This window comes from Lissotriton vulgaris, chromosome 1_1 (assembly GCF_964263255.1).
Source record: "Lissotriton vulgaris chromosome 1_1, aLisVul1.2, whole genome shotgun sequence".
Taxonomy (NCBI): Eukaryota; Metazoa; Chordata; class Amphibia; order Caudata; family Salamandridae; genus Lissotriton; species Lissotriton vulgaris.
Genome location: NC_141685.1, coordinates 1,246,010,699 through 1,246,016,188, shown reverse-complemented (window position 1 = coordinate 1,246,016,188; position 5,490 = coordinate 1,246,010,699). Strand labels below are relative to the sequence as shown.

The window sequence follows — 5,490 nt, the reverse complement described above, 5'->3', positions numbered from 1 at the left end:
CCGAAGGAGAACAATACAAAGTCGCATACAATCTTTTTAACAGGTCCAACCCCAACAAGTTTTCACCACAACCTGTTGTCAGAATAAGGGGTGCTTTGAATTCACAAGGACCAACAGACAGGGACATAGGACATGAAATCGGGTTCCTAACCGGGGCGCCAGAAAAATCTACAGAAACATTCATTTCGCCAGAAAAAGGTGCGCCAGGGAGTTTTGAGTGCATCATAGAACTCTTTGTAGCACCAGTATCCAACAGAAAAGGTTCTGACACACCTGATGTAATCACCTCAACGTATGGTCCACTCTGATCTACTGGAACTGAAACAACTCCCTCTCTTTGTCCATGGCTGTCCTAGCAATCATTACCTTCCATATACTCATTTTCTGCATAGTAATCATCAGCGTAGTACTGAGCTGTCCTACCAGATGCGTTATTCTGCTGATCAAACTTATTCATAGAATCCTGAGGCGGAAAGTAGCGTGCATTCTGATGGACGTTTCCACGTCCTCTACCTCTAGGTGTTTGCTGGACACCTCTACCTCTTGTGTTTGACTCACCATTTGCGCGCTGTAACAAGATAGGGCAACAATACTTAAAATGACCCTCTTCCTTGCAATATGAACACTGATTGGGACCCACAGGAACGCGTGGCTGAGTATACTCTACTCTTGGCTTTTGAAACTGTGGAGGTTGCTGATAATTATTCTGATAGTTATTCTGACCACCATTATTCTGACTACTACCACCACGTGGCGGGTATGCTTGCTGTAACAGGACCTTCGTTTTTAACTCTTTAGTTTTCTTTTCTGCTCTTTCTTTCTCATCTTTGTCTCTATTTTCATAATATTGTGCAGTAGCCAATATCTGTGCTGAAGAAGAAACTGCCCACGAACTCTCTGAATCCTTCAACTTTTTACACCACTCTGGAAGTAGATTGTGCACAAATTTATCAACAAACAGTCGCTGACCACCTTCTGTACTCATGTCTTGACCACTGTGGTTGACAAACGTTTCTTCAAACCTGGTGAAGAAATCAGACACCGCTTCATCTTTCTTCTGCTTACACACAGACAACTTATCCCAATTTACACGTAATTCGGGCATCAAAGTCTTCATATATGTAATAATTCTACCAGGGAGTTCTGCTACTAAAGGCTCAGGTTTAGCACCACCAACTTGTCTAGTATCAGCAGCAGTAATATTTGCCCATGTGTCGCCTAGCTCTTGATCATGATCCGTATGACGAATCTTTCCCCATAAAGGCTGTGGAACAACATTCCCAAATAACATATCGATATCAGCTAAATTCATGATACAGGAGCCTGCAGTCTGTGATAATTCTTTGTAATACCCTGCAGGATTTTTGCGGGGATCGGGCAATGTCTGCTTAAGGGCTAATACTTCAGCTCGTTTCCATGGGACATGTACCCACACACGCTGAAAATGAGGCTGAATAGGTGGGTTAGCTGCTGCGTCTCCCTCCCTCCATACTGGGGGAACCTCTCTCATGGGATATTGTCTTCCTTTCTTCTTGGTAGAAGAATCATAATCAAACAACGACTTGGAAACACCTTCAGTTCTAAGGGATAACAACGTCGCAACGGCTTTCCTAACATCTGAACCCACAATTGTGCCTTTTGAAAATTCGAACCGTGCATGGCTCAACTCGGGCGGACTAGAGTCCAGATCATTCTCTTCTAAGTCTTCGCATAGAAAAACACACATTTTCTCGAAAACGTACCTCTGCTTTGATGCTTCCCACTGATGGAAAACATCCATAACACATTCTAAATCATATATAGTCGGGTTAGTCACCCATCTATGTGCCAAACGATCCAATACTTCTTTCTCCCTAGAATCAGGCAGATGGCTACGCGACTGTTTGTGTTCAGGGGTATTAGTCAGGCCTGCCGCTCCAAACAAAGGATATAGAAGACTAGAAACAGTGCTTGCCACTCTCTGGCGGACAGACGGAGAAGTCGATGAAAAGACAAGTGGGAAGGCAGGTTGAGATGAGGCAGATGCAGAGGCAGTGTCAGGAGGAGTACCAGGAGTGGTAGTCGATACAGTAGGTAAAGTTGCAGGAAGTATAGGAAGAGCAGGTGTAAAGGCCGGTGACCCTTGGGAAGGCTGCACCGGAGGAATAGGAGCCAGCTGAAGAGTAGCTGGTGGGTGTTGTAGAGGACCAGGGTGTATAACAACCATGGGTTGCACAACTAAAGGTTGTGGAGGTGCTGTAGCATTTTGCACGTAGGGTGGTGGTGAACTTAACAAATGCGACATTACGGTATCTTTTTCAAGCTCTTTTGCTGCTTCTTGCTGAAGAGGCGGCAAAACTGGGTAGCATTTATCTATTACATTTTACGTTGCCTGTGCAACTGCTCACTCATCTGTTCTTCTTTATTGTCTTTATACTGCATAGCAGCTTGCATTACAGAGATACCCCTTTCTCTCTTATCTTTCTTCGCTATTTTAATCTCCTTCTGTTTTGCCTCCTTACGCCACAGGCGGAAAGAGTCAAACATTGCCGGCCGGGCTTTCTTCTTAAAAAGTTTAACTTCGAGATTATCTGGGATTTCAGTATCAAAGCTACCATATTGGGGCCATTTTAAAACACCATCTTTTCTGGTGTATTTCATCCACACTTCATTGTATGTGATGGGGCCTACCCCATGTTTCACATATAATTCATATGTTGGAGTCCCAATCGGAGGAACCGGACACGAGTCCTCCAGTCGGGAGTCACTATTAGTACAACCAAGACAAAACAAATTTCCAAGTCTGCTAAGACCAGGCATCTTCGCTCTCTAGTCTAGCTTCAAACTTCAAAGGATTATCGATTACAATATTTCTGGTGAATACACGAGTCCTTCGGCTTTGGCGCTTGCAAGTTCCAAATCAAAGTTGTCCCAACAAAAGGGAACACCAAACAAACTAAGGACTGGGAGACGCTCCACTTATACTTAACTGAGGTATCGATGACGTCACCAGAAGACTCGTCTAACATTTCGCTCAACCAAACATCAAGGGTCCAAATCAGGGCGTTCGTCAGGGCAGCAGTCCTTCGTAGCCATCGGGACGCGGGGAACCTCGCAGCAAAGACCTTCGGAACCACGTCGACATACAGGGGTCGCTGAAGTGGCTGGCCGTCCTCCGGAATTTTCACACGAAGGTCCTCACGAACATCTGGCTTGGACCGGTACCGCTGATACCGCCCCACGTTGGGAGCCAATTGAGGTTCTGGGTTTTTCAGAACCGGTGCTGATCCGGTAACCCAGCGGTGTCAGGGCAACACCCAAAGACCTCGAGTCCTTTCCTGATTCAGACCACAGAAACACGAGTCTTCTAGGTGAAGTCAAATATTGAATTTATTGGCTGCAACCAAGTAACAGGCGTCCTAGAAGTACAACAACACGGTGTGTATATTCTCAGGAGACTGCTCGTTTTTACAGAGCCGGCCTTCTCTTTTTATACACGATATTACACTTCAGGCAAAAATTCTTGGTTTTACAATTCGACCATAAACATATTTTCACAATAAAGAAAAAGCAAAGTCATGATGGCAAGCCCATATTTTCGTTTGTCCAGTTCGTGATAGATTACCTGGCCAGGCCCAGAACTTCCATCAGATATTGATGAAACCCCAATAAAATCGGGCACGTCCTCCTTGTAAAACTAGCCATAAAGAAGAAACAGGGACAGGTGTGTGTATGATAAACTGTGGTTTGTATGCGGTAAATGGTTTATGACATGTTGTGCCTTGATGCTAATCTTGCTCGGCCACTGGGTTGGGGACTGCCCGAACAGGTTTGGCTGGAGGCAGTGAAGGCAGCTCGCCCAGGTCAGAGAGGAGTCAGGAAAGGTGGACGTGTCCTTTCAGCTCGAATTCGGCCTGGGTCAATTGACTATGTGAGGGCAACCACAAGATGGATGCCGCTCACAAAATGGAACCTGAGGGTTCAACATAGGAAGTGCGATTTAGGGGTGTTCCCGTCACTCAATCGTGACGCAAATGCACAGGCATAATGTCCTGATCATTACCGGTCTGCCGATACCAAATTCGTCATGGTATGATGATATTTTCTGACACGAGTGTTAGGCTTCGGTATCATAATATAGCAGGGTCCAAGATTTCCAGAACCACATCTCCCTCCCTCCCTCTGTGTCTCCCTCCCTCCCTCTATGTCTCCCTCCCTCTGCGTCTCCCTCCCTCTCACTTTGTCTCCCTCCCTGTCTCCCACTCTGTTTCCCTCCCTCCCTCTGTGTCTCCCTCCCTCCCTCTGTGTCTCCCTCCCTCCCTCCGTGTTTCCCTCCCTCTTTCTGTGTCTCCCTCCCTGTCTCCCACTCTCTGTTTCCCTCCCTCCCTCTGTGTCTCCCTTCCTCCCTCTGTGTCTCCCTCCCTTTCTCCCACTCTCTGTTTCCCTCCCTCCCTCAGTGTCTCCCTTCCTGTCTCCCACTCTCCCTTTGTGTCTCCCTCCCTGTCTCCCACTCTCTGTTTCCCTCCCTCCCTCCCTCTGTGTCTCCCTCACTCTGTGTCTCCCTCCCTCCCTCTGTGTCTCCCTCCCTGTCTCCTACTCTCTGTTTCCCTCCCTCCCTCTGTGTCTCCCTCCCTGTCTCCCACTCTCTGTTTCCCTCCCTCCCTCTGTGTCTCCCTCCCTCCCTCTGTGTCTCCCTCCCTCCCTCTGTGTCTCCCTCCCTCCCACTGTGTCTCCCTCTCTGTCTCCCACTCTCTGTTCCCTCCCTCCCTCTGTTTCCCTCCCTCCCTCTATGTCTCCCTCCCTCTGTGTCTCCCTCCCTCTCACTGTGTCTCCCTCCCTCTCTCCCACTCTGTTTCCCTCCCTCCCTCTGTGTCTCCCTCCCTTCCTCTGTGTCTCCCTCCCTCCCTCTGTGTCTCCCTCCCTCTTTCTGTGTCTTCCTCCCTGTCTCCCACTCTCTGTTTCCCTCCCTTCCTCTGTGTCTCCCTTCCTCCCTCTGTGTCTCCCTCCCTCCCTCCCTCTGTGTCTCCCTTCCTCCCTCTGTGTCTCCCTCCCTGTCTCCCACTCTCTGTTTCCCTCCCTCCCTCTGTGTCTCCCTCCCTGTCTCCCACTCTCCCTCTGTGTCTCCCTCCCTGTCTCCCACTCTCTGTTTCCCTCCCTCCCTCTGTGTCTCCCTCCCTGTCTCCCACTCTCTGTTTCCCTCCCTCCCTATGTATCTCCCTCCCTCTGTGTCTCCCTCCCTCCTCCCTCTGTGCCTCCCTCCCTGTCTCCTACTCTCTGTTTCCCTCCCTCCTTCTGTCTCCCTCCCTCCCTCTGTGTCTCCCTCCCTCCCACTGTGTCTCCCTCCCTGTCTCCCACTCTCTGTTTCCTCCCTCCCTCTGTGTCTCCCTCCCTCCCTCCCTCCCTCTGTGTCTCCCTCCCTCCCACTGTGTCTCCCTCCATGTCTCCCACTCTGTTTCCCTCCCTCCCTCTGTGTCTCCCTCCCTCCCTCTGTGTCTCCCTTCCTCCCTCTGT

General features: G+C 49.2%; 1 pseudogene; it reads right to left on the bottom strand.

Moving 5' to 3' along the window:
* Window positions 1-352: 352 nt before the first annotated feature.
* LOC147748936 (uncharacterized) lies at window positions 353-2,799 on the bottom strand (annotated as a pseudogene).
* Window positions 2,800-5,490: the final 2,691 nt, after the last annotated feature.